We start from the raw sequence: 26,094 nt of genomic DNA on the forward strand, positions 1-26,094 counted from the left end.
CCAACCTTCCTTCCGAGGAGTGGCTGGTGGGTTTGAACCACCAGCTGTCTGGTTAGCAGGCAAGTGTCTTAGCCACTATGCTACCAGAGCTCCTATACAACCGATTAGCATTTTCAAAATTGTTCTCTAAAGAGCACATACTCAATACAATGTCCTTAAGTAAAAGATTCTATAGTCAAATCAATTCAGAAAGCATTTCATAGCATATCTCACTTTTAGATATTTATATTCCACATTGGTGTGATAAATGTTCTGAGAAGTCAATCCTGTTGCTGAGAGAGAGAGTAAATTTTATTTTGGACAGTGTTTTTGTGGTAGTTAAGGTTGTGTGTTGACTTGGCTGGGCAGTGGTTTCAAGTGGCTGGGCAGCTGGATGTAGTTGTTTTGCATGATGAGGTTGGTAATCAACTCTATGGTGGAATCTTTTGTGAGCAGCTAAGTAGTTGCCTCTAGGGTGTGGCCTGCTTCCAGTATATAAGGAGAAGCTTTGAGAAAGGTCTCTAGCTTTTTGGTACATCTGGATCCTGCATTTAGCTAAGTCTTCATCTCAGCAGCCTGCCATGTTGCCTGCTGATCTTGAGATTGTTCCTGGACTTGAACCCTTGTTCTTCTGTCAGCCTGTTGATCTTGGGATTGTGCTGTCTACTTGCTGACCTTAGGTTTGTCAGCCTCACCAGCCAGCAGCTACCTGAGTTATGAGAAGCCTTCAACTCCAGTGGACCTAGAATAAGAGGTAGAATTGAAGCCCAAGGTCTAGGGGTTTTCACTCATCCCTTAGAGCCAGAGATCTGAATTTGGTTTTCTAGCCTCCTAAACTGTAAGAGAACAAAATCCTGTTTGTTAAAGCCATCCACTTTTGGTATGTCTGTTATAGCAGCACTAGAGAAACAAGACAGTTTCCCAAACTATTGTAGAACTCTCCTTTTATATATAGCCTATTAGAAAAATGCCTGAGAAATAATATCCCATTGATCACACATTGACAAATGTGACTGTGTGATATTATTTATTAATTAATTTTAAATTGTGTTGAAATATATGATATTATGAATTTACAGAGAAAATTAGGAATGCTAAACATACTCTGTTCATGAGAGACATTATAAAAAATAAAGTCAAAGATAGATGGTGCCTGGCTACCACTGTCAACCACTCGGAGGGAGATCTATGTTGGAGATCCTGGATAGAGTGGGAGGACAATGTGGAACAAAAGTAAAAATCATTGGGGGAAAAAAAAAAAGTTTGCTGGTCTGATAGAGCCTGGTGGAACCCCTGAGACTATGGCCCCTAGCTGCCCTTCAAGTCTGGAATTGAACCCATTCCTGTGGCTTCCAGCCAAACAAAAGACAGGCTTATGAGATGAACGTTTACACGAGGTAGAGACAATGCTTGGAGAGATCAATCATGTAAGAATAGAAGGGCAGTGTATGCACAGGGAGACAATTGGAGAGGGGGCAGTACATGGGAGGGAAGGACACAGGGGAGAGGTAACTATGAGGAGGAAGTAGGAGGGAAGCTGTTGCGTTGTGGGAAATTGCAGTCAATGTCATAAGACAAAATGTATGTGAGTTGCTGTATGAAAAGTGAATTTGCTCTGCAAACTTTCACACAAATCACAATAAAAATTAAATAAAGTTCAAGAATAACTTCCAGAAATGATACCTATATCCAGTCAGTTATCTTTAACTTTCAAGGAGCAGAGAATTCCCATGCTGTATAAAACTTTTACCAGAGCAACAATAAATAAATAAACTCTTCATGTTAGCATAACTATAATACCAAACTCAAACAAATAAAACAAAACAGAAAGTAAGTCCAATCTCATTTTGAATATAGGCATAAAAACTCTAAATAAAATATTAGACCAAGTCATCAATGCCTTTTATTAGAATAATAAGCCATGAATAAAAGAAGTTAATTTGGGGAAATCAAGGAGAGTTTGATAAAAGTAAGTATATATTAACATAGTTTATATTAGGGGTCGATGAACTGTGCCTGTTGACCACCTCTGTCTATATTTGTGAATGAAGTTTTATGGAACAGAGCCACAACCATACATTTAAAGTTATCTTGGGTGGCTTGCCTGCTGTAGTGGCAGAGTTGAAAAGTGTATATAACAAGGATCCATGGTCTACAGAGCCAAAAGTATTTACTATCTGACACGTTAGAAAAAATCTTTCTCAAGCTCTGGTCTATGCTTTGGTGGCTCAAGTGGAAAACTTACATGATTATCACACACAGAAATAAGTTTGAAATTTAGCATCAATTGCTTATACAAACTCTTTGTAAGTAGTTAATAGAGATAGCTCTGGTAGTGTAGTGCCTAAGGGACTTGACTGCTAACCAGAAGGCTAGCGGTTCAAACCCATCAGCCACTCCTCCGAAGGAAGGTTGGACAATCTATTTCCGTAGTGATACCGCCTCAGAAACCCAAGGAGGGGTCGCTGTGAGTCGGTCTGACTGGAAGGCACATAACAGCAACAACAACAACAGTATCAATCTTGAACCAGCAGCTCCTTCAAACATAATGGTAAAATTTTCCAGCTTCCTTTAAATTCAGGTACAAGTCAGGCTTGCTATCACTTTTATTTAATACAATTTTAACAAGTTTCTCCTGGTTTTCTTTCTTCCCTTTCTCCTTTCTTCTTTCTTTCTTTCTTCCTTCTGTTCTTCCTTCCTTCCTTTCCTCCTCTCTGCCTCCCCTTCCTCTTTCCTTCCTTCTTTCCCTCCTTCCTTTCCTTTCTTCCTATTATGACAATATAGTGGACATTTTCAGTCTAGAAAAAGGGAATTTTTTCTGCAGTTACAAGACCTAAAATTATCTTCTGAGGTCCTAAGGTGTGCTCACGGAAACCTTTTTCTTCTGGCAGAGAGCTTTTTTAATGATACAGAAGAAAAAGTTTTTTTCCCTTTATTCTTTGATTTTTTAAAAAAAGGTTAACTTATAGCTTCTCTTGATAATGCCTCTGTATGGAATACTATTTTAAACTTAAAATATTTTATTTTACTTCCTAATTATTGAATTAATTTAATGAAACCATGAGTGAAAATTTAATAAAAATTTCCTGCTTTGTTTTAAATTTAGTTTCACTTCTGTGGACAGAGAAAAACTCCTCCATCAACCTTTAGTTAAAGGTCTAATGTCATATAAGCTACACAATCTTAATTTAAGATGCACAGAGAAAATGAACTCTTTTCTGATCACAGCCTTAAGCAAGCATAAAGAGATAGGATTGCAGTTGGTTACTTACTCTTAAACTCTGTGTTATTCATTGAAAAATCTGTTTGGTGCATGCAAAGCCTGAGGAGACTTTGAGCATGTACCCAACCAAATCCTATTGCCTTCTCTCTTTTTTACGGTTCCCAGTGGTTTGAATTGGAACACAGTATAGATACAGGACATTAATCTCTCAGGGAGTTAGTTGGCTTTAAATAGGACATGACTTTTCAGGGTATTCTTTCATGATTTCTAGGACTAATCCTTACCCTTAGGGCCTTTCCAATCTTGGATCAGCCTTAAGTGTTCTCCGTGGAGAGTATATTTACCTCATCAGTGTCACTGCACTCACTTGGTGCCCTTTGGATTCATCTTGGGATCTGGATAGTTGGCACTGTTGTTGTTGTTGTTGTTGTTGTTATGTGCCATCGAGTCGGACCTGGCTCATAGCGACCCCTCCTTGGATTGCTGAGGCATTATCACTACGGAAGTAGATTGCCCAACCTTCATTTCAAGGAGTGGCTGGTGGGTTTGAACCGCCAGCCTTCTGGTTAGCAGTCAAGTGCCTTAGGCACTATGCTACCAGAGCTCCTGGATAATTGGCACTAGTGTAATTCAGTATCCCTTTAGCAGGTGATAGAGCCCTGGTGGCACAGTGCTCCAAGTGCTCAACTGCTAACTAAAAGTTCAGTGGTTCAAACTCACCATCTGCTCCTTGGGAAAAAGACATAGCAGTCTAATCCTGTACAGATGTATAGCCCTGGAAAATCAATGGGGCAGTTCTGCTTGTTCTATGAGGTCTCTGTGAGTCAGAATCAACTCATTGGCAATGGGATTTTGGTTTGGTTTATAAGTGCCCAAAATGTACCAGGCAAGATTTCAAGTATAGTGCATACAATGTTGATAACATTAGTCTAGTGATACATTTACTAATTTTTGATATCCTTCATGAAATAGCTTAATTGGAGTCAACATAATATCCATTATTTGATACGTTAATATATTGTCATGCTGAATTAGTCTGTATGACTAATTCAGTTTATTAGTTATCATTTAGATCATTTGTCATTTTTGTGTTACATTAGTTCCTAATAAATGACTCTAAAAATTATAATTTACAAATTGAAGAGTGAATTAATTTTTTATCTTTTTGCTACATTCTCATGAATACAACTTTATTCATTCTTGCAGTGGTTTTTAATTAGTTATTTTCAACAGTAACATTCATAGGCATTTTCTCTCTCTTCTGATGTAGAAATCACAAGGACATAGTCATTTGTCCTCTGCCAGTAATGGGACCTTTTCTTATCCAACCGTCACTTATTTCATTTTGAAGAGCTTGTAAAATTAATACTAATAATAAGTAGCTGTACAATTTTGAGCAACTACTATGTACTAGGTTCAGGGTTAGGTGCTTTATACATGTTTTCACTGTATCATCAAATAATATTAACTGTATATGTTTTTTCTTCTAAGAAGAAAGATAAGATTTTCCAAGTTCATAAGGTGTAAGAAGTAGAGCCAGGATCTGAATAGTGATTTTATTATTCTAAAGTTCACAACTTTTTACTTATATCTGCTTTCCTATACTACCTTTTAAGGATCTCTGGTGGCATAGTAGGTAAGGCACTTGGCTGCTAACTAGAAAGTTGGTGTTTCAAATCTACCAGCTGTTCTGCAAGAGGAAGATGCGGAAATCCCGCAAAGATTCACAGCCTTGGAAACCCAGTGGGGGTCGCTATAAATGATAATTAATTTGATGGCAGTTGGTATGTTACCTTTTGGTCTAAATTTCCATTTAAATTGTTATGTATTTCATATTTCTTTCCCATGTTAGGCATGCCGTTACTCATTGAAACCTATTGTGTCGTCACTAAATTTTTTCTTACTATTTCCTTTCATTGTAAGGGAATGAAAAATAAAGTTTTCCTAGGCCCCTCCTCAAATGTTATAGAGGTTTCTAAGAACAACTAAGTTATACTGCATCTGGGTATGATGCAGCAATGAACAGCATTGCTTCACTGTTGCTTCAGTAGTCTGCAACGAGCAGTGACCAAAGACAGAATGTGACACTGGAATTTATTTTTTTCTTTGGATAACTATACTTTCAATTTATTAAGCATCAATAAAGGAATATTAAAATATAATTTAAACAAAGTTCACCTAAGAATTTACATAAGGAAATATCATTTTAGATATTACTGGAAATGAAAAAAAAAGTATTTGCTACTGGAAATGAATTGACTTCAGTTTGAAAAATTATCTTCGTCTCTCCCTTTTCTTTCCTGGTATGTACTTTGTCATGCTTATTTCTCATTCTTCAGTTTATTACATAAGACAATATAGTTTGTGAATCATAATCAACATTTTTTTATTCAGAAAATCTACTAAAAAAGGTGCACCGAGGTAAGCCCATTGTACTAAAGAGGTTGTAGATCAATAGTAAAGTCCCTCTGATAAAAGTATTTTTATTTTTCCAAACTGTATTGTGATTTGGGTGAAAGTTTACAGAGTAAATTGGTTTTCCATTCAATAGTTCATACATGTTTTGTTTCCTGACATTGGTTGCCATCCCCACAATGCAATAGCACTTTTCCCATTTCTTCCCTGTGATAACTGTGGCCCTTTGTTCTTCTTTCCTAACTCTTGCTGCCTTCTGAGCTTTATCCCTGGGCAAATGCTGCCCTTTAGATCTCTTAAGGTTGATTGTTCTAAGGAATGTGCACCTCCCTGGTGTTATTGTTCACCTCATAGGCCCGTCTATTGTTTGGCTGAAAATTGAGCCATGGAGGTGATTTCAGTTCTGGGCTTGAAGGGTGACAAATGCCTATAGTTTGTGGGTTCGCCTGTCTCTATCAAACCTGTAAGCCTGGTTATTTTTACTATTTTGAGTTTTGTTCTGTATTTTTCTCTTACTCTAATCAGGCTCTCCTATTGTGATCCCTTCCACAGTGATTGGCAGTGGTAGCCAGAGCTGAAAGTGTTTTTAATCAAGTTATCAGAAATGTCTTTATTTAATAATAAGCACAATGGAAGCAAAATGACCAGTTAACCACACCTGGCTTTTTGCACTTGCTTAGTGACCGTCCTGAACAAAATTCTCCCACATGTGCTTGATACAGCCCTTTGTACAGGGATAGCTGTTTTTTACTAATTGTTGTTAGTTGTTGCAGAGTCTGTTCAGACTCATGGAGACTCCATTTGTGCAGAGTAGAACGAGCCCATAGGATGTTCGAGGCCATAACTTTTCAGAAGCATGTCTCCAGGGTTGTGTTCCGAGGAGCTTTTGATGGGATTGAACTGCCAACATTAGGCAAGTAGGCAAGCACCAGCCAGAGACTCCCTCCTTACCAATAAAAAAAAAACAACTCACTGCTATCAAGTCCATCCCAACTCATAGCGACCCCTCCTTGGGTTGCCAAGGCAGTATCACTACAGAAGTAGATTGCCCAATCTTCCTTCTAAGGACTGGCTGGTGGGTTTGAACTGCCAGCCTTCTGATTAGCAATCAAGTGCCTTACGCACTACGCCACTAGAGAAGGCTCTTATATATCCTTTGTGGCAATAATAAAAATGTATATATTATATATATTGTATATATCATATATATATATATAATATAAACTAGAAATAATAGAGTCTTTGATTTCAGGGAGAAAGTAGAATGGAAATTTTATAGTATATACAAATAATTTGCAATTCAGGTGTTGTTGAGAATGATTTCCTTGGCTGACAGACATGCAAACTGGTCCTTTATAATGAACATTCATTAACATGTAGCAGTGATACCAATTAATTCCTTTTTTTTCCCCCTTGATGAACATGTATATTTATTTTGTGATACTAAGAACATTAATCTGCTAATAAAGACAAACTGGGTCCTATCATAGCTCTCCAATATACTCTCCTTCTGTCTTTTATCTCTTCAGCCATTATTCTGTTTCATTTATTCCCTTCAAAAGTAACTTCTTGAAAAAGTAACCTTTGTTCTTTTTCCACTAGTCTTTTTCACCTGTCATTTCTTTTCACTACAAGTTCCCCTCCTTAGGATTCCAGTGATCTCTTTATACTTTTTCTGTGGTCTGACGTTATCTCCTTTCTCTCTCTCTCTTTTTTTTTTTTAATTTTTATTGTGATTTGGGTGAAACTTTATAGAGCAAATTCACTTTCCATACAGCAGCTCACATACACTTTGTCTCATGACATTGACTGCAACTTCCCACAATGTAACAACTACCCTCCCATATCCTCCCCATAGTTACCTCTGTTCTGTGTCCTTCCCTCTCATGAACTCCTGCCTCCTAAGGTGTCTCCCTGTGAATACACAGCCCTTCTATTCTCACATGATTGATCTCTTCAAGGAGTATCTCTGCTTCATGTAAATGTTCAGCTCATATGCCTGTCTTCTGTTTGGCTGGAAGCCATAGGTGTGGGTTCATTTCCAGACCTGAAGGACAGCTAGGGGCCATAGTCTCAGGGGTTCCATCAAGCTCTATCAGACCAGCAAACCTGGTCCCTTTTTTTTTTTTTTTAATGATTTTGTTCTCCTACTCTGTCCAGGATCTCCTACATACATCCCCCTCTGAGTGGTTGGCAGCAGTAGCTGGGTACTATCTAGTTCTTCTGGTCTCGTAAGAGTATAGGCTGAGGAGCACATGGTATACCAATCACTTTGACTAATTGTTTCCATACATTTTTGGCTTTCTTCATTCTTCTTTGCTCTGGACGAGGAGAGACCCATCATTGCATCTAGATGACAGCTTGTAAGCTTTTAAGATCCCAGTTGCTACTTGCCAAAGTAGGATGTGCAACAATGTTTTTGTGTAGTATGTTATGCCAAGTGGGCTTGATGTCCCCTGTGACTATGATCCCGAGCCCACTGGTCCAACTATTCTCTCTCTGGGTAGCTAGCTGTGACCAAGAAGTGACTACAACCTTGTCCCTCATCAGATTTATGATATACCTTGTAATTCTTATGGAACATACAAATACACTTCTAGAAACATTGTCTGCCAACCCTATACATGGTCATGGGAAACTCCTGCATAGACATACTTAATAGTTCAGCCTGTCCACTCATCTCTCCACTCGTATATCAAAGTTTGCCTTCACTGGCAATGCAGTACTGTATGTGCAAAAGGGTTCATCTTTGTTGTCTGTACCTCCCACACACCTCTCTATGTCTTCATTTTCCTCAATACCACTGTGTTCCATTCTCTTTTCTTGCAGTGTTTTTCTTGCTATTTCTGTAACATCACTTTTTTTTTTTTTTTTTTTTTTTAATATTGTGGTTTAGGTGAAAGTTTACAGAGCAAATCTGTGTCCAATTAGAAATTTATACACAGATAGTTCCATGACTTTGGTTACAATCCTCACAATGTGTCAGCATTCTCCACATTTCCATTTTGGGTTCCCTATTTCCATTTTCCCAATTTCCCTGCCCCTCCTGCCCTCGTAACTATGTTTTTGGGTATATGCTGCCCTTTTGGTCTTGAATAGTTGATTTTTCTGAGAAGCATGTATCTCCTGGGTGTCACTATTCACTTTATAGGCCTATCTTTTATGTGGCTGAAAGGCAGTCTCTAGGAGTGGCTTCAGTTGTAAATTAGAAGGCTGTCAGGACTATCGTCTTCCAATCTCTATCAGACCAGGAAGTCTGGTTCTTTTTATGAATATGAATTTTGTTCTCCCTCTTTCTCCCACTCTATCTGGTACCTTCTATTGTGATCCTAGACAGTAGTTAATTCTTAACACTGGAATCAAATAAGAATCCCAAATACAAACACAGCAAAATTACCAAAAATGGCACAAATCCAGTTTAGAATAAAATTTAACAGCAAGTCCTGTTTTCATATCCAGTGCAGTGGTTAAGTGCTCAGCTGCTAACCAAAATGTAGACAGTTCAAACCCACCAGCCATTCCACAAGAGAAAGATGTGCCATCTGCTTCTGCAAAGATTGTTGTTGTTGTTGTCTGCTGTCGAGTTGGCCCTGACTCATAGCGACCCCTCCTTGGGTTTCCGAGGCAGTATCACTATGGAAGTAGGATTGCCCAACCTTCCTTCCAAGGATTAGAGCCTTGGAAACCCAGTGGGTCAGTTCTACTATGTCAGCTACTATGAGTTGCAGTTGAATAGATGGCAATGGGTTACTGTTTTGGATCAACTACTATGTATTGATTAAAAGAAAACCTTAAATATCAAGCCTGTCTTACAATGAAAAGAAGGTTTTTGCTTAATAATTAAAAAAATAATATAACTTTTAAAACATAATTGCTTTTACTAAGAGTGTCTCATGTGGGGAAAGTAAAATATAAAACTAAAATTTGCAAATATTTTACAGGTTTAGAGAGTTTGATAGCAAAGGTGATTTTGACTATATATGGGGTGAAAATATTTTACTTCATTGGTCTAATTTTCATTTGTCACTGAATGTGAAAACAGTCTACCAAGGGTAGTTATTACCCCTTTAATTTTGTGGGTCCATGTAGCAGACATCACTGGATAGTATTGTATCTCTTGTTCTTGCATAGTTTCATACACTGCCTTTAGATGTATTTTAAAGACAGACATCTTCCCATCTGTTCTGCAGCCAAGACTATATATAGTAACTTTGTGAGAGAACCCCCAAGCTCTATAGCAAATTGGTTACCAAATACCAAAAATACTTGCCATAAAGTCACTTTCAACTTATGGTGACCCCATGTTTGATAATATAGAATTGTACTTCGTAGGTTTTTCAGTGCCTGATTTTTTAGAATTGGATTGGCAGGTCTTAAGCTTCCAACTTTCCAGTTAGAAGCCAAGCACTTAACCATTTGCACTACTCAGGGACATTATGGTCCATTTTTGACCATTCTTGGCCTGAAATTAGAATGTAGTTTTCATTACAGGTCAGTTTGTTATCATAATCTTTTAGTAGTTTGAAACATGTTGTTTACCAACTAATCCCAGTATTTCTCTACTGCCTAGTTGAAAATGAAGATCAGTTATTTTAGTTCATTGTGTTTTGCATAAAATAAGGCAGTTACACATATAAGTGAGAGTTTTCTGTCACTCTGTATACCATTTAACAATAAAACAAATAAGACATAAGTAAAAAAAATTGAATGAAAAAAAAAGATGTTAATTCAGTACCATTTTTCTGTCTAGGTTATTTTACTTCTTAACTTGATGGGTTGTTTACTCAAACATAATGAAACAATCAAGAGCTGACATCAAAAGGAAGCCTTTTGATTATATGTAATTGAGATGGTGTTAGTTTAATATTTGGGCTATACATAGGCATTTAGTTTCTTAAAATATCTCCCTCAAAGATATTGTTTATTTTTTGAGGAAAAATATATGCCTTCTAAATTTTATTTCATAATTTAAAAAAGACACAGTAGTCCCTTCATCTAATTATGAATAGTTTAGTATTTCTGTTACATTCAAATAGCTACCAGATTTCCATGGTGGATAAAGGGATTTTTATGTGATCCTTGTAATTATAAAGAGATTTCCTTAGTGAGTGAAGTACCTCATTTATGCACCTCTACTGAGGAAAAAAAAAAAATATATAGTAAATCTTACATAAGTAGAAATAGGGGAAAAAAATGAAATATCTGTACAACCAAAAGCCATAGTTAAGAAATATAAACAGAGCAAAATCACCAAAAATGGTACAAATCCAGTTTAGAATAAAATTTAACAGCAAGACCTGTTTTTTTATGCAAAACTGATCCATATAGCTAAAGTGAAAAGTAGGCTGACTAGTTTTTGTGGGATTGTGATAAGAACCTTAGACCCCATAGCTCCTTGACCTCAGCTGCACTGTGTTGGTCTATGCAGGAGGTCAACTTCAGAAATCTGGTGTAGCCTAATTAGTTTGCAATGTTGCCTTTCTAAAAAAATAATTGTTAAAACTCTTGTTATTGTTGGGTGCTGTGGAGTCAATTCTGACTCAGAGCAAGTTTGTGTGATTGAATAGAGCTACCTCATGAGGTTTTCTTAGCGATAGTCTTTATGGAAGCAGATTGCCAAGTCTTTCTCACAGAGCTGCTGGCTGAGTTTGAACCATCAACCTTTTGGTTAGCAGTCAGACAAACACAACTGCTGCACCACCGGGACTCCTTTTAAAACCTATGTATCTATATTTTCTCAACACTATCCTTTCTTTCCATTACTCCTTACCATTGTACATTTTTATCTGCTTTCTTGCCTGGAAGAGGAATGTGTACAGTTAGAATTGGTATTTGTTGGGGAAATGTACTAAGCCTTTGAAAGGGCTCCAGATTTAGAATAATCTTCACTCCACTTACTTATTCTTTTGCCTCACCCCATTTAGTTGAATCCCAGATGAATTCTCAATACTGTGTTAAGTCACTGAAAAATAATTTAACTTACCTTTAACACAAGAAAAGTTCTATATACTCTTTTCCTCTTCACTCAGTAGTTACTTCTCTTTCCTAGACTTTGTCTCATTTTCCAGCCCAGCCCTCCACAATGAAAAATCACTACTGTCAAGTCAGTTCCACCTCATAGCAACCCTGTAGGACAGAGTAGAACTGCCCATAGTGTTCCCTTAGGCTGTAAATCTTTATAGAGCAGACTGCCACATCTTTTTCAAGTGGAGTAGCTGGTGGATTTGAACCATGAAACTTTTGATTCGCCGCTAAGCTCTTTAACTACTGCACCACCAGGGCTACTACATCTCATTCTCCTATATTCAGCTCTGAGTTTGGTACTCTCTGTTGTTCTCTGTATCTTACATGCATCCTACATTTACCATCATGATAGAAGTAAATTGTGCAAAAGAAGAGGTCGTGTTTTCTTAAATGCCTCGTCCTTCAGTATAATGTTAGAGGAGAGAAATAATTTCAATTAAACTAACATTTATTCAGTATCTACAATGTATAAAATATATTGGATGCTAACATGAAGAAGGAACATTTCATCCTCTGGGAAATATCAGTCTAGTAGAAAAAATGGACATGCATATAAATCTAGTGTAAGGCAGTGATCATATTGTGGTGAATGTTACAAGTAGGGGGATAAATGACATACAATAGGAGTTTATGGGAAAAGAACATTTTTGACTGAAGGAGAAAAGGACACTGCTGAGCAAATGGTACTCAAAATATGGTCTCTATTGCTTCCTTCATCAAGAAAATCCTGTGAGAAGAACTTTAGATGAACTAAATAGGGTACTTAGTGATAAAATTTATTTGTAATCTCAGGCATCTCCTTATGTTGTTGTGGACCACTGCTATGAAGAATACCCTTTCTAAAGAATACCCTTTTTAACAAAGAATACAAGTACACATATCCAGTATACTTGTACAAATCATAATAATTCCAAAGTGATACTAGTTTCATAAGTGGGGCAGTAAGGAGGTTGTTGGAGGGGTTTCAGTGGAATGGTGAAAGTGAGAAGAGGTTTTTTAAAGGGAAATATTTGAGCTCAGTCTTGAAAGACAAGGATTATTTGAGAAAATCCGGAGATGAGGTGGATAGAAATTGAGGGAAAGGAAATATCCCAAGTAGATTGAAGGAAAAGCGCTCATACTGGGGTACAGACCTGCTAGGTATGGTTGTGGAAGTTATGCAGTGTACAACCTGTACTACTGTTTGCATCTTTTGAGGGGACTTTTAGATATGTTTGTGGAACATAAGACAACTTAGTTTATTTGATTTAGAGAATATTTTCAACAACTCTAAACAAAGGAAATAACATTTATTAAAAAATAAATATGGGCTAAATATTATGTTAAGCATTTAATTAAGCATTTCACGTAATCTCCACAACTTTATGTAAAAAAAATAAAGTATCATTATTCCCATTTTATTCATGTGGATACAAAAATTAAGAGAGTGAAATAAGGTTATACAGGCAATAAAAATGGGCCTCTGACTCAAAAGCCCATGGTTTAATGGGATAAAGTTGGAAAGGCAGACTAATGTCAAATGATGGAGGACCTTAAATTCTATCAGAAGTTTCATGTTTATAATCTGTAATTTTTGGGGAACCCTGAAAGGTTTTGGAAATGGAAATGACTTTATAAAAATTTTACCTCATGAACTAAATAGTAAGTTATTATTTAGTATAGGCTCTAAATATGTATGTATCTTTGGGGAGAAAATAATGAAAAACAATCTAATGCTGGGTTGTTACCAGACCAGATCCATGGAAGTAAAATTGAGCCAGGGTTCAGTCCAGGGTGATGTGAATATGAAGATAGAAATGAATGTTCTGTTTAAGAAAATATTTTGGCTGGTACTTGGCTTATTTGTAATTTAGAGTAACACATAAAGTGTCAAGTAAGTTCTATCAATGGAGCCCTGGTGGTGCAGTTGTTAAGCACTGTGCTTCCAATCAATAGGTCAGTGGTTCAAACCCAGTACACAGGAGAAAGATGTGGCAGTTAGCTTCCGTTAAGATTATAGCCTTGGAAATTCTACTGTGTCCTACAGGGATGCTGTGCGTCAGAATTGATTCAAGGGCAATTCTGTGGAATAAGACCAGACAAGGTTTTGTTTGTTTTGTATGGGGTGGGGCGGGTTCTAGATGTAACCCAGGATTGGACTATTCGTAAATTGCTACAAACAAAAGCAAGTGAAAGTTAAGGGTAGGTGACCACTAAGAAATGATGAGGAGTAGCTTTAATTTTCTCACTCAAATATGACCAAATATATATATATATATATATATATATATATATATATATATATATATTTGTAATGTATTTTATTTCCAACCTTAAATTTTTTTCAGTCTGCCCAGACCAGTCAGAATGTGGCAAATCACATGAATTGTTAAGAAATCAACTAAAAGAAATCTTGTGTAGTCATTCCTCGAATTCTGAGTAGAGCTGTGAAATAGAATGTCGTTGTTGTTGTTATGTGCCATCGAGTCGGACTAGACTCATAGCGACCCCTCCTTGGGTTTCGGAGGCAGTATCACTGTGGAAGGAGATTGCCCCATCTTCCTTCCAAGGAGTGGCTGATGGGTTTGAACCGCCAGCCTTCTGGTTATCAGTCGGGTGCCTAGGCACTACACTACCAGAGCTCCTGAGAATAGTTCAGTGCAAATAGAAAAAGCAAAATATGAAATCTGGATTAAACTATCAACTTTATAAAGCAGTTAAGTTTTGATACATATTTGTTGACAGAAAGAGTGAAAAAAGGAGGGAAAGAAGAATGAACAAAGGAAGGAATGGGATATGAATAAAGGAAGGAAGGAATGAAAGAAGGAAAAATGGAAGGAAGAAGATTAAAAAAAGTTATGTATCTTGATTTTTGTCATCTCTTCATATCTTAAAAATGGTACTTTTTTTTTTTTCTTTTCCTATTGAGGTGAACTCTACCTGATTGGTATTTAATTAAATCTCTATATATGCTCATATTATTAACAATAAAAGTCATCATTTTTGTATTTTATATCTGTATATAGACTTTTATTTTACTATCTCCTTTGTTATTTATACCCATTTAGCTTAATGTAATCTCTACAACTTTATGTAAAAAAATAAAAGTATCTTTATTCTCATTTTACTTATGTGGATACAAAAGTGGAGAGAGTGAAATAAGTTCACACAAGCAGTAAAAATGGGCCTCTGACTCAGAAGCCCATGGTTTAACGGGATAAAGGTGGAAAGGCAGATTAAGGGCAAATGATGGAGGACCTTAAATTCTATCAGAAGATCTGCTGTTCACAGTAAAATGGAACACTGTCCTTCTGGTGGTAGCAAAAAGCATGTGTTCCTCATTTATATTATAAATCCAAGATTTGTTATAATGTGGGCTATTTAAAGATAGACTGATAAGACATTTAGAATGATTTAAGACTGAATTTAAGAAAATTCCTTGCTTGTATTTTAAAATATTTATCACTCACAAGCCTATAAAATTATAAACCTGATATTAGATCTTATAGGCTTTTTGTTCATAGCTCTCATTTTAAAAGAGGAAAATAAAGGTTCAGAGAGGTTAAGACACTTGTCTGATAGCAAAAGAAGTGTTTTTGCTGGTATGTGACTGGGAAAATGCCAGTGCCATTGAGAGTGAAAAAAAAAAAAAAAACAACTAAACTCACTGCCATGGAGTTGGATCGACCTATAACGACCCCTCCTTGGGTTTCCGAGGCGGTATCACTAGGGAAGTAGATGGCCCAATCTTCTTTCTGAGCCAGCCTTCTGGTTTGCAGTCAAATGCCTTAGGCATTATGCCACCAGAGCTCCTGAGAAAGGGAAAAGAAGGAGAAAAAAAAGAAAGTGAGCCAAGAGCATTAGCAGGTTTGGAGGACAGAATTCTGAGTTCACATTTATATATATTGAGTTTGAGATGCTGGTATATTTAGGTGGAAGACAGACTGTTGACAATATGTGACTGCAACTTCCTGCCAAGAGACAGAAATATGAAAATTACCTGGGTAGAGACGAGAGTTGAAATAGTGAATCTAAGAAGAGTCATTTTTCCCACAAATGTTTAATGAGAACTTATTACGTGTTATATCCTGTGCAGAATTCTAAGAGGTTAAAAGTAGTCTAGTGGAGCAAAGTAGACATGTAAATAGATGGATGATTGGCAAGAGGAGATAAGAGCTAGAGTAAGGGATACAGTGAGTAGAAAGAGCACACGGATCAGAGGCATCCAACTCAGCCTGAGAAATAAGAAAAAGTTTCTCCAAGGAGGTAAATCTAAGCTAAGATTGAAAGCTTGAAGTTTCCTTGGAAGAAGCAGGGACGTGAGAAAATAAGAAGTGAATAGTTTAGTTAATTTATGCTTATGTCACTGAGTGCAGGGGAGAAAAAAAACCCAAACCAAACTCACTGCAGTTGAATTGAGGCGGTATCACTACGGAAGCAGATTGCCCAATCTTCCTTCCTAGGAGTGGCTGGTGGATTTGAACTGCTAGACTTCTGGTTAGCAGTCAAATAAATGCCTTAGGCACTGCCCCATCAGAGCTCCCAGGGGAGAATGATTATAAAATAAGTCTCTGTGCCATCCAGAGGAGTTCTAAGTTTATCTGGAAAGCTGGGCAGAGTCACTGAGAGACCTTAAACAATACAATGTCAAGATCATGTTACTAAGAGAGAGAGACTTAGCAAAAGTTCTTCCGTTTTCAAAGGAACCCTTTATGAGAGTTGAATTTGCTTTAGAGGCTTGAAGGTTAAAATGGGCAACACCTGGGAGAAGGCAGAACAACCAGCAGGCAGGGGGCATTAGAAAACTAGAGAAAGTCTCTTAAACAGTCTCAAATATTTTGAAGTCATGAAAGATATTCAAAGATTATTTGTATTCCTTCCAGGGCCCGGGAAAATGCTTCACAAAAAGTAGGCACATGGTTAACAAACTTTGTGTGCATGTTTTATGGTATGTGTGGGTGTTTGTGTGTTCAAAGTTTGATGAAGCAGCTTAGCTTTTGTTTGTAAATATATCGAGGAAATTGATATATAATTGTATAGAATATTGAAATGAATATTGGATATAATTGCATGATTAGACCAAACTAAAGTATTAGAAATACTCTGTGGGACTGAGAGATCATGAACAAAACAAACAACAATAAAAAACCTCACTGCCATCAAGTCTATTTCAACTCATAGTGACCCTCATTGGGTTTCTGAGGCTGCAAATCTTTATGGAAGTACATTGCCCCATCTTTGTCCCATGGAGCAGCTGTTGAGTTTGAACCACTGATCCTCTGGTTAGCAGCCAGATGTCTTACAACTGCACCACCAAAACTCATGTGAGAGATCAAATATTTTCTTGGGGAGCAGAGGCAACTCTGAGTAGAAACTTGATTAAGGTTAGTAAAATAAGCACAATTAAATAGGTGCATTTGGGTGCAATGAGAAGCTATGTAGCATAATGGTGAAAAGCATAGTGTAAGGAATCAGAGTGATGTGAGTTCAAATTTCTTATTTGTTTGCTAGCTAACCTGTAATCAGTAGAGGGATCAAAGAAATAACCCACTAACAACCTAATATAGTGACTGACACATTTTATAAGCTTAATAAATGATACATTTACTATTTTCCTAAAAATATGCACTCAGTTTCTAAATGAAACCAGAGGTAAATTATGATACAAAAGGAACATTTCAATATAAATCTATTAAAATAAAGTGTTAATTAGCCTTATGTGTATTGCACCCAGACTGGTATATAATATGGTAATATAAAAGGAAAAAATAAAACAAAACCATAAAATGGGTAAAAGGAAGAAAATTCACAGTTGCTCAAATTGTCAGCTTTTGGAATTGACACCTAAGTGAAAGTGTTGAAAGCTTCACCATTTAGGTCATTTCAAACTAGACTCTACCACACTCAAGAAATCTTGTGGTCAAATTCTTATCCTTTCCACTAGTTTCATAGTTGTACCATACACAGACCTGCATTGACTTCCCTGTTTCCATGCACAAAGTAGCTATTCACTTCCAGGGAAATCAGTGGCTCTGTGGAATTGGATAAGAATTTGGCCTACAATGAGTGATTTAAATGAATGAATTTGGAATTGGCAACAAAATACAAACATATGCCACATTTACTTGGTACATTCATGCTTCAAGAGAACTCAGGTAGCACATAAATTTAGAGTAAAAAGCCAGAGATTTTCAGCAAGCATCTATTATAAATTCATCCTAAATCTTCTCTATGTTATTTTTGTCATATTCAAAGAACAAGGCAAAGTTATTATACTAAATTACTGTTTACTGCAATGTACTAAAGAGTATTTTATAAAGTCACATAGTGTACCTACTCTTTACAATTTTTGGTATCAGAAGACAGAACTAATCATGTTTTAGCCTAGTTTATCATATGTGTATTTACTAACTTTCTTTTCAAATGCACAGTATTTCAAGCTAGTTTCATTGACTAGATTGTTACTGAATTATTTTTAAATGAAGTGGCAATCTCTGCTTTTTGAAGGCAAAATAAAACCAATGTATATAGGGAATTAAAGACATTGGGCCTTTAAAGAGGAAGAGATGTTACATTTTTGACAGGTTTTCCCTTCCACTGACTGAAACAATAAAAATAAACATGAAACTGTCGGAATGGCCTCTGCATATAATGTCATTTGCATGTTATTTCCTTTGCTTTTCTCGATAATTGAATTTATTCAGGCAAATTATTTTTTAAATGTGTAGTCTCTGTGAATAGAAACATCTTAACTAAAGACAACCCTTTTATTTCCTCTTAATGAAATATATACATGTATGTACAGTCTTCCGTTAGAACCAAGGGAGTAGAAGAAAAATAATAGAAAAACCAAAAATGTACTGTTAAAAAAAAAATTGAAGAGATGAAGGGTGACTCTTATAACCAAATATTCTGCTTTGTGTTCACTCCCTGTCTATGTTCAAGGTCTCTAGGTGCTCAGTAGGAGCTTTTTAATTATTTTTCCCTGTTTGATGTTGCTAAGTGTAATGAGTGGATAGCAAGGTTTTGTAAGAAACCTCTGTGCATGTATCACATCAGAGCTGGTAAGCATAGCAATACCTGGTTGGTTCCCATTCTGAGACTCAGTCTTAATAAATCTCAGGCTTAAAAAGAATGACTGTTTAAATTGGGTTCCATTAGTCAAACAATGTAGCTTTATAACACAAATAAAGCTTATATTCTCTTGGTGTGGAGAATATAAAGAATACATGCCCTTATTTTGGATTGGCATTTTTGTGGGTTATTGAGCACCAAGCCAGAATCACTTTGGGATGCCAGAATTACCCAGGGATATTCAAAGTCAGGAATTCAAGTAGAAATGTAGAAGAAAACACATATGCCAAATTCTAAAATTATTTATCTCCTCTCTATGCTATGTAGGATTGAATATAAATTAAATACAGTTTAATTTTTTAAAATATTTATACCCCACAGTTCTCTTGACAGAGTAATTTATTGATGGGGAAAATAAAAAACACCATCATGTCTTATTTACACCTATGATCATAACTCAAAAAAATCACTCACAGCAGTAGGCTTCTGTAGAATTTTTTGGTGCTGACAGATTTCATTTCTGTTTTCTCTCAACCTCAAATCTAAAAACAAGAATTTTAGAGGCTGAACATAGATCACCAAGAATTCAGTACTCGGAGAACCCGTTCATTGTATGGGAAAGTTGACTTCCTCACATTCTACTTAATTTTTTCTGTGCAATCTTCTTATCATACTTTAATCTTACATCCTATAATATCTAAAAATCCTGTATTCTCACATTTTATTCTACAGCCTTCTCCTTTTCCTATTTTTCTCTGTTTTGCGTATGCCATAGGTGCTCATTATAATGTATATGTATGCATTTCTCTTTACAAAACATCTTTCTTCTTTCAAATTCTAATTATAAATCTTAACATTTCAAAACAAATACAGGAAAACTCTAGTTACTGAAGGAGAATGTGATACTCATTTTATTTGTCATTTTTAAATATAAGAATAAGGCATGACCATTTGCCATTCTCCCTGTATGGGCTCTTGCTCTAAGAGCTCCTGAACTAAAGTGTTTTTAACCATTTGCTGAAAACGACTGGTTCATTGTTTTATAGCCCTTATTTCTTTACCTGAATCCTTGATTTCCAGGCACATCTATATTTGGATGTTCCCACTCATCATTTGAGTTTTTCTGTGGAGATTATATGGTTCCTACAATTTACGGTGCTAGGGTCAGAATTCAGAGCTAACCCTCAACTTACAGACTAATTCAGTTATATGGATTCATTAACTGTTTTGAATATAATAGTTCTACTTTTAAAATTATTTCTGTTAACTCCATTCTGTCTTTGTCAATATCAAAATTATCTCAACCTCCCAAGCAAAAGTGGTATTTATCATTAACTTCTTTCTTTCTACCAAAGTAGAGAACTACTATTTAGTCTATCCTTCCTCATATTATACTAGTTGTTGTTGTTTGCATATGTAATTTAAAGGAAGTAAAGCATTTATTTACTGTTGTTGTTGTTGTTGTTATGTGCCGTCGGAGTCGGCCCCCGACTCATAGCGACCCCTCCTTGGGTTTCCGAGGCAGTATCACTACGGAAGTAGGATTGCCCAACCTTCCTTCCGAGGACTAGTGTTAATAGTCTCATCAACAAAGAAAAGTTTTGATGTGTCTCTCTCACAAGAAGAAAGAAATATGGAAGAAGAATAGAAATATAACGTAATAATTGGTATTATATACTTATGGAAAATAATTTATTACTCTATTTTTTCAGACTTTGACTTTTAAAAGTTTTAATTCTATAATGAGGAGTTATTGAACACCCTTTGATCATTTTCTGGAATTATCACTTTATAGAGAACTGGATATATAACACAGAAGAGGACACTAATGTCACATGACTTTTTGTGATCTTACTTTTCCTACCCCCCAAAAAAAATCATTAAAAATGTCCCATTTAAAAAAAGACATTTAAATTACTTAGAAAAAAATTATTCCTGGGGATGTAGTCTGAACTTAGCAGAAAGAATTCTGATCTACTTACATAAGAATTCTTTCCGTGTAGGAAAGGGCAGAGAGGTTTGTCGCTTGCTAGTATCTTTATCTACACTTTCCTTGTAAAGGCATAGATTCTTATTGTTTTTGTGCTTTTTTCACCTTTGTATGATTCCTAGAGCATAATTATTTTAACAAATACTCATACAGCTATTGCTTTATCCCAATTAACTTTTGCTATATCCTAGTTACCCTTTTTTTTTTTTTTTGCAGTTTATAACATTTATCAAACATGTAGCCCTTTAACTCATATAATTCATACCTTCACTCATATAATCTTGTAACAACCCAATCAGGTAGATACTATTATTATCTCCCTTTACAAATAAGGAAACTAAAGCATAACAGAACGTAATAACTTGCCCTAGTTCACGCGCCTGGTAATCAAAGAGCCAGGATTTGAGCAGAAGCTGTTTGGCTTCAGAGTCTCTGCTCTTAACCCATCTTTATTCTGCCCTGCAAAACATTTTCATTACATGAATCAAAGAGAAAACTGAGTGAAATAAATAATTTTTATTGTTAGGTGCCATGGAGTTGATTCCAAAGCACAGCAACCCTGTGTACAATGGAACGAACACTGTGTACACTACCCAGTCCTGTGCCTTCTTCACAATTGTTGCTGGGCCTGAGCCCATTGTCGAAGCCCCTTTGTCAATCCTTCTTGTTGAGGGGCTTCCTCTTTTTCACTGACCATCTACTTTACCAAGTATGATGTCCTTCTCCAAGGAATGGTCTCTTCAGATGACAGGACAAAAGTACGAGCAAGAAACGAAAGTCTTGCCGTCCTTACTTCTATAGGGCATTTTGACTGTTTTTCTTCCAAGACAGATTTGTTTGCTCGTCGGACAGTCCATGGTATATTCACTCAGTGTTCTTCACTAACACCATAATCCAATGGTATCAATTCTTGTTTGGTCTTCCTTATTCATTGTCCTGTTTTTACATGCGTATGAAACTATTGACAATGCCATGGCTTGTGTCATGCACACCTTAGTCCTCAAAGTGGCATCTTTGTTCTTTTTTTTTTTCCCCAGCAGATTTACCCAGTGCAATACTTTGTTTGATTTCTTAACTGCTGCTATCATGGGCATTGATTTGGGATCAAAGTAAAATAAAATCCTTGAAAACTTCAGGCTTTTCTCCATTTATAATGATGTTGCTTATTGGTCCAGTTGTGAAGATTTGTGTTTTCTTTATGTTGAGGTGTAATCCATACTGAAAGCTGTACAAGTTTTTGATCTTTATGAGCAAGTGCTTCAAGCCCTCTTGGCTTTCAGCAAGCTAGGTTGTGTTATCTGCATAGTGCAGGTTGTTAATGAGTCTTCCTCTGTTCCCGATGTCACGTTCTTCTTCATATAGTCTAGTTTCTCAGATCATTTGCTCAGCATACAGACTGAATAAATAAGTACAGTGAAATGATACAATCCTGACACACAACTTCCCTGATTTTAAACCATGCAGTATCCTCTTATTCTGTTCCAACAACTGCCTCTACATCTATTTTGGTTGCTTAGTGCTGCTCTAACAGAAGATACCACAAATGGGTGGCTTTAACAAATGGGAGTTTATTCTCTTACAGCTTTGGAGGCTAGAAGTCTGAGTTCAAAGTGCCAACTCTAGGGGCTCTGTGAAAGTCCCTTGCCCTTGGGCTTTAGCTCTGCCTCTTGTTTCCACGCCGCTGAAGCTAGAGACGTCTCTTCACTCAGCCAACTGCTAACTGATGAAGCTGTCAAACCCAAGGTTAACAAGTAAAATGGCACAATCCCAAAATTATCAAAACACGTGGCCGGCCACTGGTTCAAGTCCATTAAAAGTCCCAATATCAGCAAACAACATGGAAGGCTGCTGAACAATGACTCAGTTACATGCAGGACTTAAGTGTGCCAAAAGCTGCTGAGACCCTTCTCAAAACTTCTCCTTATACACTGGGAGTAGACCACATCCATATGGCAGCTATTCATCCCCTCCAGTGGATTGCACCATGGAGCTGATTACTAGTCTCATCATGAGGAATAACTACATCCTGCTGCCCAGCCACTCAAAACCAGGCCCAGCCAAGTTGACACATAATCTTAACTACCACATTAACTATATATAGGTTCCTTGTGAGCACAGTTAAATGTTCTGGAATTTCCATTCTTCATTCTTCAATATCTATAATTTGTCATGATCCACACAGTCAAATGCCTTTGCATCATCAGTAAAACACAGGTAAACATCTTTATGGTTACTTTTGCTTTCAGCCAAAATCCATCTTACATTATCAATAATATCCCTGATACCCATGCCCCATTCTGAATTCCAGCTTGAATTTATGGCACTTCCCTGTTCATAAACTACTGCAAAAGCTTTGAATTATTTTCAGCAACATTTTATTTGCATGTGATATTAATGAGACTGGTAATTTCTGCATTCTGTTGGATCACCTTTCCTTGGAATGGGCACAAATATGAATCTCTGCCATTCAGTTGGCTAGGTAGCTCTTAACATTTCTTCACATGGACCAGTGAGAGCTTCCAGCATTGAATCCATTTGTTGAAATATCTCACTTGATATTCTGCAATTCCTAGAAACCTGTCTTTTGCCAATGCCTTCAGTGCAACTTGGACTTCTTCCTTCAGTACCCTCAGCTCTTGATTATGTGCTACCTCCTGAAGTAGTTGAAGTCACCCATTACTTCTCAGTACAGTGACTTTATGTATTCCTTCCACCTTCTTTTAATGCTTCCTGTGTCATTCAATATTTTGCCTACTGAACCCTTCAGTATTGAAATTCAAGGCTTGAATTTTTTCATTCCATTCTTTCATCTTGAGAAATTCCAAGCATGTTCTTCCCATTTTGATTTTCTGACTCCAGGTTTTTGCACATGTCATTATAATACTTTACTTTGTCTTCTCAGGCCACTCTTTGAAATCTTCTTTTAGCTTTTTTATGTCATCATTTCTTCCATTCATTTTAACTGCTTTCCATTCAAAAGCAAGGTTCCAAGTCTCTTCTGACATTCATTTTGATCTTTTCTTCCTTTCCTGTCTTTTTAAGGACCTTTTTCTTTTATTCATTAATGATTTCCTTGGTATCTTCCCACAACTCTTCTGGTCTTTGGTTATTAGTGTTCAGTGTGTCAAATCTGTATTTCAGATGGTCTCTAAATCCAGGTGAATTATACTTAAGGTCATATTTTAGTTCTTGTGGGTTATTTTAATTTTCTTTAGCTTCAACTTCAACTTGCATATGAGTAACTGATAGTCTGTTCTACAGCTGGCCCCTGCCTTGTTCTGACTGATGATGTATAGCTTCTCCACCATCTATTTCCACAGATGTAGTCAATTTGATTCCTGTGCATTCTATCTGGTGAGATCCATGTGTATATTCACCATTTGTTATTGATACAGATATTTGCAATGAATAAGTTGTTGGTCTTACAAAATACTGTCATGTGATCTCCAGCATTATTTCTATCACCACAGCCATCTTTTCCAACTATCAGTGCTACTTCTTTTTTCCAACATTTGCGTTGCAATTACAGGTAATTATCAACGTATCTTGATTGCATGTTTGATCAATTTAAGACTGCAGAAGTCAGTAAAAATCTTTCATTTCTTCATCTTTGGTTTTATTAGTTGGTGCATACTCTGGTGACATAGTATCTAAGGCATTTGACTGCTACCCAGAAGGCTGGTGGATCAAACCCACCAGCCACTCTTCAGAAAGAAGATTGGGCAATCTACTTCTGTAGTGGTATCATCTTGGAAACCCAGGAGGGGTCTCTATGAGTTGGATCTGACTTGATGGCAGTGAGGTTGGATTTGGTGGGAGTATTAAATTGTCTTACTTAAATTCATATGGATATTACCCTACTGATAACATTGTACTTCAGAATAGATTTTGAAATTTTCTTTTTGGTAATGAATGCAAGCTGATCCTCTTCAATTTGTCATTCCTGGAATAGTGAACTATATGATTGTCTGATTGAAAATGGCCAATACAAGTCAATTTCAGTACACAAATGCCTAGTCTATTGAATGTTATGTATTCAATTTCATTTTTGATGACTTTCAGTTTTCCTAGATTTATACTTCGTACATTTCACATTCCGATTATTAATGGATGTTTGCTGTTGTTTCTTCTCATTTTGAGTCATGCCAAATCAGCAGATGAAGAAGATCCCAAAAGCTTTACTCCATCCATCTCGTTAAAGTCAACTCTACTTTGAGAAGGCAGCACTTCCCCAGTTGTACTTTGAGTGCCTTCCAACCTCAGGGGCTCAATTTCTGGCACTATATCAGACAGTGTTTCACTGCTATTCATAAGGTTGTCAGTGGTCAGTTCTTTCAGAGGTAGATTGCCTCATCCTTCTTCCTAGTATGTCTTAAACTAGCTTTTGAGGAATCTGAGTTTTGAGACTGGATAACTGACAAAGGTTAAAAATAACAGTTGTTGTCAATTTGATTCAAACCATGGCAACCCCATGTGCCCAAGGTCAAACAGTTAATAAATGATGAATCCTGGCTTTGAACCCAAACATCCTGACCCTTGATTTCAATGTGCTTAACCCACTATTTTATTCTGCTTTGCTTCCAACTTGTGTTACTACACAGAAGTATCCCAGTTTATTTCACCTTTATGGAACATTAGTTTGTTTCCAGTTATAAGAAGTACTAGCAAACACTTAGTTTTATTGTGTGTCTAGTCTAGGTGAGGGAAAAAAAAAGAAGTCATTTCCTAAATTAGCTTATGCTTAAGCCACAAACTTACAAACTTTGGCACACATCTCAGTTTAAGCAATTCCTATTCTCTTTGTTTCCATGAGATTCATAGATTGGATAAGTATTTAGCAAAGCTAACCAATAACTAATGTTCTAGAGACTTAGAAAATGATAAAGAATTATTATATGTAATTAATCACTGGTTACAATAAATAGTTTTTTTATTTCTTAAAATATTGTAATTCACAGTGCCAGTGTTATAAAGGAGTGTTTTGATTTGTAGTCTAATTTTTGTTTAGAAAATCATATGCTTGACCTTTGAGCCCTCAGGGAAGGGATCATCAAATGTCTTAAAGTGTATTTGCTAGATGCTTAAACATAAGTAAGACACAGAGCACAAATCAGCAGCAGGAAGATAATGAGGTTGTCACAGCACAAAATGTTCTTTGTTTTTACAGGTTCTATTAGTTAATGTATTAGCAATTCTCTAAATGCCACTTTTGCTTATTAAGTGGCTTTGAGAGCACATGAAAACATACATTTTATTCTTGAATGCAGAATTTCTGAGATTCTTAGCAAATGTAATTCTGAAGGAGTATTTGAAAAACAAACCATTAAACAGTTCTACCCATGTAGCATCAACATGCAAATGAAGATATTTTCCAAAACTGTTTTTCCTTCTTGTACATCTTATTGAACAG

The 26,094-nt window shown here is 36.4% G+C and overlaps 1 protein-coding gene across 1 annotated transcript in view; it reads left to right on the plus strand.

Moving 5' to 3' along the window:
- SOX5 (SRY-box transcription factor 5) overlaps positions 1–26,094 on the plus strand; it is a 741,525-nt gene that overhangs the window by 252,298 nt on the left and 463,133 nt on the right. The window lies entirely within an intron of this gene.

The sequence above is a fragment of the Orycteropus afer genome, unplaced genomic scaffold, assembly GCF_000298275.1.
Source record: "Orycteropus afer afer isolate SDZICR_OR568_19922 unplaced genomic scaffold, OryAfe1.0 scaffold00171, whole genome shotgun sequence".
Classification (NCBI taxonomy): Eukaryota; Metazoa; Chordata; class Mammalia; order Tubulidentata; family Orycteropodidae; genus Orycteropus; species Orycteropus afer.